This window comes from Diceros bicornis, chromosome 14 (genome assembly GCF_020826845.1).
Source record: "Diceros bicornis minor isolate mBicDic1 chromosome 14, mDicBic1.mat.cur, whole genome shotgun sequence".
In the NCBI taxonomy this organism is placed as follows: Eukaryota; Metazoa; Chordata; class Mammalia; order Perissodactyla; family Rhinocerotidae; genus Diceros; species Diceros bicornis.
The window spans coordinates 16,965,625-16,978,519 of record NC_080753.1 but is presented as its reverse complement, the minus strand read 5'-3'; positions in this window follow the sequence as shown (position 1 = coordinate 16,978,519).

The window sequence follows — 12,895 nt, the reverse complement described above, 5'->3', positions numbered from 1 at the left end:
TAAGTGCGTGTGCTCCGCTACTGGCGGCCCGGGTTCGGATCCCAGGTGCGCACCGACGCACCGCTTCTCTGGCCATGCTGAGGCCACGTCCCACATACGGCAACTAGAAGGATGTGCAACTATGACATACAACTATCTATTGGGGCTTTGGGGGAAAAAAAAGGAGGAGGATTGGCAATAGATGTTAGCTCAGAGCCCGTCTTCCTCAGCAAAAAGAGGAGGATTAGCACGGATGTTAGCTCAGGGCTGATCTTCCTCACAAAAAAAATAAATAAAAATAAATAAATAAACAAATAAATAAGTAAGCTTTAGCAGTAAAACAGATAGACGGACTAACATAAGGCTTGGAAGAACATGGCATATTTGAGAAAAGCAGTTAGTTGAGTGAAGCTGGAATATAGGAGAGGTGTGGGAAGGAGGGAAGGAGGGGGTGGCTGGGGATAAAGCTACAGGGTAGTTGGGCTGAGTTGTAAAGGGTCTTGCATTCAGTATTAAGGATGCTAGATGTTGAATATTAGCCCATGGTCAATGAGGAATATAAGCAGTTTTGCTTGTTTAGGATAATGTTTTTCCTTAATCCTTACTCTGTTTTACACAAATGTAAATATACGAGTACACAAATATGTTGGGGTGTATTTTTCAGTCTTAAAAAACAAGAGAGTGGACTTAAACAGAGACACAGTTAATCCACTCCCCTGACAAATAGTCACGTGTAAATAAGATGCTATGCAATTGAAAACGACAGCAACAGTTCTTGCCTCCATCCTGGAATTGTTCTCATAGCAGGATAAACCTGTGTGTGGGAACTTAGAGCTAGCAGTTAAATAAAATTCTTTTCGCTAAGCCCCATTTCCAAAAGATTCTATTCAGAATATAAAGGAGGGAGAAAGTGCAAATGACTGCTAGGCTAAATTCTACATCACAACAAATGTTTGTAAAAGAAAGTGGCAAGTCTGTTTTGTTTTGCTTTTTCTCTTTGTGTTATGTTTTTTCACAATAGAACATGAGATATTAAGACTAAATGATCTCCCACATTTTATAAATCTACAATTCAAAGATTTTGAAAATGGCTATTTCCACTGTTCTTTACAGGATGGCACAACAAGAGTGGGTACACATGCTTAACTATGGGAACACGTGTGTATATGCCACACTTTGACTTGTGGTTTTGCAGTGGTCCCAAGGGTGCTCATGCGAACTGCAACAAATCATAAATGCACACTATTTATGTGGATAAACTATACACAAGGTTGTATAAAAACCAAGTAACAAATTATACATCACAAGGAGATCTAAACAATATCATAAATCAATGTGGTTTTAACTATTTAATAAAATGATAAAATATATTAGATATGTTGGAGTATTAGCTATGGAGGAGTTCAGATTGTTGCCCTTCTTCTGAACATAGTCCTTTGGGTTGAAATAAGCTGAATCATGTACAATCTGGGAAAATAATTATTTCTCTCTTTCAGCTCTATAGTCAAGCTGTTTTCTCTGAATGGAACACTCTTTCCACGCGTTCTCTCCCCAAACCCCAGACACACCATCCTTCAGTTCTCAGATAAAATGTCACTTCTTCAGCAAAACCTTCCATAACCTCCCATTTCCATCTAGCTTCTCATTATTATCTCTCATTGAATAATGATATTGTCTTTTATAACACTTCTCATATTTGGTTGTATCTGCTATGTTTATGTGGTGTTTGTTATTTATATAACATTTTTAAAATAGCTGTTTCCTTCACTGGCCTGTTGCTCCCTCAGGACGGAGGCTGTGTCTCTTCTGCACACATTTGTTATCTGGAGTGAATACCGTGCCTAGCGCACAGTAGACAATTGATAAATGTCATTTGAGTGAATTAAATTAAGGGCAGTCGTGAAGGGGACAAAAGCTCGGAAGGTAGTTCAGATGATATGAGGCAGGGAGGCAGGGAGACAGGGACAGCCTTACCACATCAACATTATGGCTATGTAGAATTCCAGCAGTAAGTTGAATATTGCTCTTTGGTCTCTCATTATTCCAGTCGGGGAGGACTTATCATCCGGATCTCTGTGGCTTGAGCAAAACTGAGGCTTAAGCTCGAACTCTGAAGCTTGGAAGGTCCAAAGATCGGGCACATATGGCGCAGGGCACACAGTGGTGTGACTTTGAAGGTTCCAGCAGGCTTTAAAAAACTCTTTCCTGACAATTCTTAACCACAAAGAGAGGAGGCTGGAGAGTAGGGGAGTTCAACGGTTTCAATGATTAGAGACGGTTTTCTTCGAGTGCCTTCATAGACTTTCACTAGGTGAGGTAAATCTGGAAGTATGGGGAAAGGGTAGCCATGTTCTCATCCTAGGTTGATCCTTAACTTGCTGTATGGCTCTAGAAAAATGACATAATTTCTTTATCTTAATTTCTAAATATATGTAAAATAGGATGCCAGTTATTACTAGGAACTTTAATTTGAGTTTGCTTACTTTTGTTAGCAAAGACTGATTGAAATAGGACCACTGTTACTTTTAAATCGTCTCTCTCCACTTTCGTGGATCTACAATAGAGGGACGTTGGAGGATAAAAGTGCAAAAAAAGTTTTCAGCGTTTTGTATATTCTGGACACTTGAGTTAGGTGCCTATTTATCCACCACATGTAATCCCACCATAATTGGATATATTTTCCTGTTTTACAAATATAACTTGCTCTATTGATTTTACATATTTAAGTAGTTACCCAAGCACCCAGCTGCCAGCTGGTATGAAGTCCAGTGACTCCCTTTTGTTGCTTCTTTAATGTTTTATTTCCAAAAAGAGACCATGGGCTTTATTTTGTCTAATAGGAAGGTCAGTCCAACTTCTCTTCCCAAGCGTAGAGAAGACTGGCACATTTTTTGCTGCCATACCATATCTAGTGAAGAAAAGGTTCTTCTTGTTCCCACAAAGGCTCATGCCACCTTCTCAGGGCTACAGCTGGATGGCCCTGTGCCTCGCCTAGGGCTTCCTCCTCAGCCGACGTGGCTGTGTGCAGTGTTATTTCCCAGAGCACTACCACCGAGCTGGCTTACAGGACCAGAGGCGTGAGCGCCAACAGACCCAGAGCAGCTGTCCACGGCTTAGGCCCTTGTCTTAATCCAATGGTTCTTAACATTTCTTGTGCTGTGGACACTTTTGGCAGTTTGTTGAAGCCTCTGGATCTCTTCTCAAAATAGTTTTTAAATGTACAAAAATAAAATACATAGGCTTCCTAAGGAAACCATTTATACTGAAATTCGTTGATCAAGACATAATAAAATCCAGGAGCCAGCCTGGTGGGGTAGTGGTTATGTTTGTGTGCTCTGCTTTGGTGGCCGGGGGTTCACAGGGTTGACTCCCAGGCGAGGACATGCGCACCACTCATCAGCCATGCTGTGGTGGCATCCCACATACAAAATAGAGGAAGATGGCACAGATGTTAGCTCAGGGACAATCTTTCTCACCAAAATAAATAAATAAGTAAATAAATAAATAAATAAATAAATAATAATAATAAAATCCAAAAGTCTGACATAGGTGCTTCTTCATAATGCATAAAATGACAAGATCTGGTGGCATTTCTTTTTTTTTTTTAATTAATTTTTTCCCCCCAAAGCCCCAGTAGATAGCTGTATGTCATAGCTGCATGTCCTTCTAGTTGCTGTATGTGGGACGCGGCCTCAGCATGGCCGGAGAAGGGGTGCGTCGGTGCGCGCCCGGGATCCGAACCCAGGCTGCCAGTAGTGGAGAGCGTGCATTTAACCGCTAAGCCGCCGGGCCGGCCATCTGGTGGCATTTCTAACAACTAGTATAATTTCAAAGCAGGAGTAATGAGTATAAACAATTATTACTCATTATTTTAAGATACCTGGAACAAGTCTAATACTATAGAAAATTATATGTGATTTCTGTTGGTGACAAAGTCATAAAACTACTAATGATTGTTGTTTATTTACTACATTCACAATGTAAATGCTAAATTCCAGTTAAATGCACTTTTTTCCCTATTCAAATATATGGCCCACCTGAATTGTATTCATGGAACCTCAGGTTAAAAATGTGTGTTTTAACTTTGGCCTTACTTCCTATTTTCTTCAGTGTAATTTTACCTCAGGAGTCTCCTTATCATTTCTTGTCTCTGGTAATTCTCACAGGCACCTTAGTTTATGCAAATAGATCTCCTTAACTCAGACTCCCAGGGATAAGTGGAGGAATTTTAGTCGCAATCTTCCTAGGAGATGCTGTACTCCTTAGATAAGTTGATTCAACGCCCCCCATGTGGTTAGCTTTGCATAAGAAGACCTAGAGGGCCTATGAAGTGAGCCTTAGCAAAGACAGTAAAACTAACTTTGCCAAGTTAGAGGAGAACTCTGCAGACAGATGATAACTTGAGGGTCAGAGAATTTGAGCAACTTGCTCGAGGTTGCACAGCAGGTAGAAGGCAGAACCAGAGCAAACACAGGTCTGTCCAATTTCCTAAGTTTAACTTCTTTCAGCTATACCATTTTGTTTTTCAACATAAGGTAATTTATGTTTACACTGTCTCAAGGTACTGAAAATATCAAAGAAACTTCTGACACATTGAAGAAAGGAATTTTTAATTTTAGCTCTGTTTTCTATTTATTACATTTCATTTTACTTCGATTTAGAAAGTGCTATCAAATTAAGATAGATGTCAACTTTCTCATTTGGGGCACTGTTTTTCCCAATGAGGATACCTTCGGATAGTAGAGAACATTTTGTGTTTGCATATTCAACAGATGTCCTCAAAGTTTGTCTCTGGGATGTAGTGGCTTTATTACAGAATTCTAAAGTCACTGTGAACTTCAAACCTTGCAGACTGAGAAAAGAATATGTCCTATGTACTTTTCAAACCAAAAGATATGGAAACTATATCTTTATCTATAGAGGGACTGTTATATATACATTTATAGTATATATTACATATTTTTAATATAATTATATATTTATTTAAATGTAATCTTTATTCTGGAAAGAGTGGGGATCACCAACATATTCACCCTCAAATGCATATTAAATGAACAGATCTCATTAACCAACCAGATACAAAGAATCTTCAAATCTGGTCTTTACCATGTGTTAAGTGTTGAGCCATAGTTGGCATTCTATAAAAGTATCCCTTTTGGGGCCTGGCCCCGTGGCCGAGTGGTTCAAGTTACACACACTCTGCTTTGGCTGCCCAGGCTTGTGGGTTTGAATCCCGGGTGCGGACCTACTCCATTCACCAACCATGCTGTGATGGTGTCCCACATATAAAGTAGAGGAAGATTTGCACAGATATTAGGTCAGGGCTAATCTTCCTCAGCAAAAAAAAAAAAAAAAAAAGTATCCCTTTTCAAGTGAGTCACTCCTTGCTATTTACACTTCCAAAATTTTCAGAATAAAAGATCTTGCCTGTAGCAAAGGTGGGACAGAGACTGGAAAGTGCCAGGATGGTTGTTGAGGTGAGAGTTTCATTAAGTAAATGACTAGTGTCTCCTTCTCCTATTTCTGTCCTTCTCAGTTTGGTATTGTTAGATTGAAGAAATGGATCTTGTATGTAGCATGTAAAGTATTGCTTTACTGATTTGAAAATGACTTGAACTACCTAACTGGATGATTCGTATTACGTGGTAGAAGAAAACCCCGGTTTAAGAATAGGACTCCTGGACAACAGTTTTAACATAATTATTTGCTATTACCCTTTACCTCCACCACTAGGTTTGAGCATCCTAAGAGATGGCAGCTTGTTTATTCATTGTTTAATTTCTGGCCTGACCCATGGTGGGAGATAAGGTTTTTTTTTTTAATTTTACATTTTTAAAAGGGCTTTATTGAGGTATAATTCACATACCATACTATTTGCTCATTTAAAGTGTACAATTTAATAGTTTTTAGTATATTCACCAGTATGAGCAACTATCAGTACAGTCAATTTTAGAACAGCTTTATCACCTCAAAAAGAACACCATATCCTTTAGTATTCAGCCCCCTATCGACACACCCCCTTCCCAGCCCTAAGAAACCACTAATCTACTTTCTGTCTGCATTAATTTCCCTTTTCTGGCCTTTCATATGAGTGGAATCATGTAGTATGAAGTCTTTTGTGACTGGCTTCTTTTACTCAGCATAATGTTTTCAAGCTTCGTCCATGTTGTAGCACGGATCAGCACTTCATTCCTTTTTATGGCCAATTAATATTCCATAGTATGGCTATATCACATTTTGTTTATCCACTTTTCCACTGACAGACATTTTGATTGTTTCCAGCTTTTGGCTATTATGAATAATGCTGCTATAAACATTCACATACAGGTTTTTCTCTCAGACATATGTTTTCATTTCCTTTGGGCATATATTGAGGAGTGGAATTTCTAGATCATATGATGACTCTATGATTAATCATTTGAGGAACGGACAGACTGTTTTCCAAAGTGTCTACTCCATTTTATGTTGCCACCAGCAGTGTGTGAGGTTTCTGATTTCTCCACATCCTCCCCAACACTTGCTGTTATCTGACTTTTTGGTCTAGCCATTCTTGTGGGTGTGAAGTGGTATGTCATTGTGGTTTTGATTTGCATTTCCCGATGACCAATGATGTTGAACATCTTTTCATGTGCTTTTGACTATTTGTATATCTTACTTGAAGAAATGTCTATTCAGATCTTTTGCTCGTGAGGTAATTTTTTACAGTGTTGTTGAATTGCACCGATCCAGGTTCTTGACAAGACTCTGTCACTGACTCACATAGTATAAAGCAAATCTCTTAAACTGACTTTGTCACCATTTTTCTCACATTTAATGTGGCATTGAGGACTCTTGTCCATCTTAAGCAGTTGTCATATAGACGAGGTGGGAGTGTATATGAAGGTACCTTATGAATCATAAAGACATGAGAATTCCAGGTTATTAAAGAGTTAACCAGGTGGTAAATGTTGGGGCAGTTTTCTGGAAAAATTTGAAATCTCTGTATAAGTACATTAAATTGTAAAAATGAAGGCTTACTATTTAAATAATAAAGTCATTGAAATGGTTATATCTCATCAACCTTAGGAATCAGAAGAGATTTTGAAATTTTTTATTTGGACAATTTTTGATTTACAGAAGAGTTGCAAAGATAACAGAGAGTTTCTCCTTACCCTTCATTCAGTTTCTTCTAACATTAACATCTAACATAATCACGGTACAATTATCAAAACCAGGAAATTAACAGTGGTGCAGTGTTGTTATTGTTTCTATCAACTACACTGCAGACTTTTTCGCTACCGTCCTTTTTCTGTTCCAGGGTTCAATCCAGGACCCCGCAGTGCATTTAGTCACCATGCTTTCTTAGTCTCCTGTAACCTATGACAGTTTCTCAGTCTCTCCTTGTCTTTCATGACCTTGATGTTTTTGAAGAGTACTGGTCAGACATTTTGTAGAATGTCCCTCAATTTTGGCTTGTCAGATGTTTTCTCATAATTAGACTGCGGTTATGGATTTTAGGGTTAAGTACTACAGAGGTGAAATGCTCTTCTCATCCTATCATATCGGGGAGTGTACGATATTGATATGTTTTGTTACGGGTGAGATTAACCTAATTGGTTACTTGGTGTGGGTGGACAAGAGTTTTAATGTTTAAAAATAATCACTCTCCACAGTCTTACCAAGAAAGGATTATGTCCCACAGGTTTCCCTAAATTCACTACTAATGAAATGACTGCAGTAGCTGTTATCCCACTATACAAAATTAAAATAAAGGACAAAAGAGGAGAAGGAGATAGGAGAGGAGGAGGGCGCGGGACAGAAACTTGTATCTGGGTTCCAGGGAGATCCCGCCAGGCCGATTAGTGTCCCGGGGCCGTTGGGCCCAAGGGAGTATACAGCTTAAGTGAAAGGGAAGTCATGTAAACCAAGCATGGCTTTGAGCAAGCTGCTTTTCTAAGATAAGGTTGGAACTGAAGAGCCTTCCAGAAAATATGATAAGCCTTTACTTTTCTTCCTTCCAGAACTTGGTCTCTTTCCCCATCGCATTTTATCAGTATGCCTCAGCCCGCTGAGCTGTAGGCACTAATGTGTCCTTAGAGTAAGTGTTTGGTGACATTGTTAACTTTCACTGGAAACTGATACCTGTCAGGCTCTTTACACATGCTACTTATAATCCTTAAAACAGTTCAGCAAGGTAGGTTCTTTTCTTATTGTCATTTTATACACGGGAAAACCAAGAAACTAAATGACTTCCAAAGTCTGATACCATTTGAAAAGTCTAGGACCCAAATTAAAAAACAAGTCTGTTTGACTCTGAAGCTGTTCTTTTTCTTTGGTTAACTGATTTCGATGTTCTTCTATTAAGTCTTTAAGGTGTTACTCACATCCTAGAAAAAGTGCTCCCCTTCCTAGAAATATAAACAATCCTATATGTATATATAGACATGTATGTATACTTTTATTTTTAGTTTTTAAATTATAAAAGCTACAAAAATTTGTAATTTTTTAAATGATTCACACCATATGGAAAATAAACATCTACCCACTCATTCCCACTCTCACATTAATAGTTTGGTTTTCATCTTTCTGGTCTCCTTTTATACATATATGCACACATATTTTCTTATATACATATATCTTATTTTTTTAATACCAGTACCCTTATAATATAATACTCTTATTAAAAATCTAACCATATGTTTTAGAACATATGGTTTTGTTTTAGTTTTGCTTCATTTTTTTCTTAAATAGAATCATCCAGTGTCCTCTCTTTTTTTTTTTTTTTGCAGGGAAAGATTCGCCCTGAGCTGACATCTGTTGCCAATCTTCCTGTTTTTTTTTTTCTCCCCAAAGCCCCAGTACATAGTTGTATATCATAGTTGTAAGTCGTTCTAGTTTTTCTGTGTGAGCCACTGCACAGCACGGCAACTGACAATCATGTGGTGTGTTTCCACCACTGGGAAGCGAACCCTGGCTGCTAAAGTGGTGAGAGCACCGAGCTTTAACCACTAGGCCATCAGGGCTGGCTCTTACCTCTTTATTTATTTTTTTGTGAGGAAGATCAGCCCTGAGCTAACATCCATGCCACTCCTCCTCTTTTTGCTGAGGAAGACTGGCTCTGAGCTAACACCTGCGCCCGTCTTCCTCCACTTTATATGAGTTGCCACCACAGCATGGCCTGACAAGCAGTGCGTCGGTGTGAGCCTGGGATCTGAACCCGGGCTGCCAGCAGTGGAGCCCACGCACCTATCTGCTACGCCACGGGGCTGGTCCCCTTACCTCTTTATTTTTAAAGATGGTAAAAATATTCCTTAGTATGGATGAACCATATGTTTTAGTATTTTAATAGAGAGTCATTAAAGATTCTTACTAGAGGATTACAACCCAAAGGTGCCAAGAGCAGTTGATATGGATAGAACAATCTTTTCAACGGTGTTGAGAAAACTGGATATCCATAAGCAAAAGAATGAAGTTGGAACCTTCTCATATATAAAAATTAACTTGAAATGTATACACCATATACAAAAAATAACCAAACTTAAGAGCAAAAACTATAAAACTCTTCAGAAAAACATAGGAGAAATGTTTCATGACATTGGCTTGGCTATGATTTCTTGAATGTGACATCAAAAGCATAAGCAACAAAAGAAAAAATAAAGTGGACCTCATCAAAATTAAATGTCCATGAAAGACCACTATCAGCAGAGTGAGGGGCTGGCCCCATGGCTTAGCGATTAAGTGCGTGCGCTCTGCTACTGGTGGCCCGGGTTCGGATCCCTGGCGTGCACCGACGCACCGCTTCTCTGGCCATGCTAAGGCCATGTCCCACATACAGCAACTAGAAGTCGTATGACATACGACAATCTACTGGGGCTTTGGGGGGAAAAAAAAACAGAGTGAAAGGCAACTCACTGAATGGGAGAAAATATTTGCAACTGATATATCTCATAAAGGATTAATATCCAGAAAATGTAAACAACACTTAAAACTCAACAACAAAAAACCTAATTAAAAAATAGGCAAAGGCCTTGAACAGACATTTCTTCAAAGAAGATATATAGATGGCCAGTAAGCTTATGCAAAGATACTCAACATCGCTAATCATTAGGGAAATGCAAATCAAACCCACAATGAAATACCACTTCATATCCATTGGGATAGCTATTATATATATATATATATATATATATACACACACACACGTCTAGAAAATAACAAGTGCTGGTGAGGATGTAGAGAAATTAGAGCCCTTGTGCATTGCTGGTGGGAATGTAAAATGTTGCAGCCACTGTGGAAAACAGTATGGCGGTTCTTCAAAAAATTAAACATAGAATTATTATATGATCCAACAATTCTACTTATGGGTATATACTCAAAAGAAATGAAAGCCAGGACTAGAAAAATATTTGTATATTAATGTTCATAGCAGCATTATTCACAATACCAAAAGGTAGAAACAACTCAAAAGTCCATTCGTGGATGAATGGATAAACAAAATGTTATATATACACACAATGAATACAACCTTAAGAAAGAATGAAATTCTGACACATGCTACAACATGGAAGAAACTTGAGGGTATTATGCTGAGTGAAATAAGCCAGAAACAAAATGAGAAATATTGTATGATTCTGCTTATATGAGGTACCTAGAGTAGTCAAATACTTGAGAGACAGAAAATAGAATGGTGGTTGCCGGGGCTAGGAGAGAAGGAGGAATGGGAAATGTTGTTTAATAGTTACAGAGTTTCAGTTTGGGAAGATGAAAAAGTTCTGGAGACAGACGGTGGTGATGATTACACGACAATGTGAACATAAGTTAATGCCCCTGAACTGTACACCTAAAAATGGCTAAAATGGTAAATTTTATGTTATGTGTATTCTAACACAATTTTAAAAAATAGTTATTTCTTCAACACGACTTCAATACCAACGAAGGTTGTGTAATATCTTGTGGTCACAAACTTAGGTTAAAATACTTACATGACACAGCATTTTGCCAGCAATCAATTCACCACGTCTTTCTCTTAACAGTACTTCTGTCTCAGGCTGGAAAATAAAGTACCTCCTGTCACTTTCTGGACATAATTTTTATTAATGACTGCTCTGCTTCTACCGCCATTCAGAGTTTCCATTAGTGTCTGCTTTACCTCATAACCCAAGGTCACGCCCTGGAAGCAAGCCGCTGGTCTCACTCAGCTCTTTCCGTTTAGAATTCTTCCAGAACAAATAAAAATTTTCAATAAATCATTGTCTCACATTAGGAAAAATGATCTCTGCCAGTGGAACAGGGGAAATTTTGCAATTTGAATTTTGCATCAAGATTGCTTTCGTAATTAAAAAAAAAAAATCCTATGCCATTCCAAATTTGAAAATTTTGAGAATCCTGTTGGGATGGTTTTATAATTCACCATTCATCTGCGTCACATCATAATGACAATTCATTTAAAAATATGACATGCCCTTTAAAAATGTTTCTATTCCAATAAAAGAGATGCTTAGTTCTGGCGATTTTCTGCCTGTTTTGTTTTCTTCCTTCTCTATGTTCTTTTTCCTCCTTCCCTCCGTCCTTTCCTTTTTTCATTTCTTTCTGCAATTGTTTTCCTTAAAAAGAATAAAATAGACATGGTTCGAATAGCAAAAATTACATTTAACTAAATAGAATAACTGTTTTGGGGCATTGTAATATTGGAATTTTGAAATGGAGTGGATTACTATTTTTGAAAGTCATATGTTTTTAATATAATTCCAATATTGTGCATTTCACTCCACAAACACTATATCAATCATTCAGTGAATTGTTTAGCGAGAAATTATACTGCCAGAACTCTGAAGCATTTATAAAATCTACCTGCTTTTAAAGAGCATCTTTTAATTTCATTTTTAAAACTGTACATAATCCATAAAAATATATTTATTAATCACAAAAAGTGATTGAAAATTATAATTAACTCTTTAAAATATATTAGCCTCACTGTAAAGATTTCTGCTGTTGTTGCCTTTTTTTTTAAAATCTTTTCTTTTTCCCCAAGGTTCTTTGTTTGGTTGAGAAAATTGTGTTTGACTACAAGATTTTAATTTTGATGTGTACCACAAAGGAGTATATTAACTATTTATAACTTTGAATACTTAATAACTTTAATTTTATGTCTTAAAAATAAATATACCTTTAAATAAATGATCTTTCTAAGAGAGTAAAATTCAATACACAATTTGAAGAAAATAAATTTTATATTCATTCCTAAATAATAAATTTGATGAAATATTCAACCAATATTATTCCTTCTCTGTTTCTAATATTAGCTTCTATCATTTATAGAAATGCTATTCATGTTACCATTATGTCAGTGTAAAATTTCTTTGGATCCTCTGGAAAGTTAGCAAGGCATGGTTATTTTCCGTGTCTGAAACTGTATGTATAGCATATGGGATTCCTGGTATGAAACTGCATGTAAAATAAAAACAGCATTAAGAGTAACATTGAATCCTTTCCAAAATATTTATTAGTTTTTTATAAGCATAGTTGATTGGATTGGCTCAATTGTATCATGTCCCCCCACCCCTCAATGCAGAACCTTCTCTTCTACTGTTTACAATAACAGTGCCATAGGAATAAAGGTTGTGACTACATCTTGCCTTTTTCCACTGTTCCTACTTGTTGGGTGAGGACAGGTGTTGGAGGGGAAGGTGGTTGATGGTTCTGAGATCATGTGAGGTAGTAGAAAGGTGCAGTGCTGCACACCTGGGAATGGAAATAGGTGACCTTTTTCTGATCTCTCCCACCTCAGATGACTTTTGTACAATTTTATCTTTGGCTATAAGCATGAGGGCAGATTGACTTGGTAAGTTTTGATATTGCCAGGAAGACTCCAGTTTAGTAATATCTAAGTCAGAGACAACCATTCTGTCCCTTCCTGGACCATCCAAAAGAGAAAAAC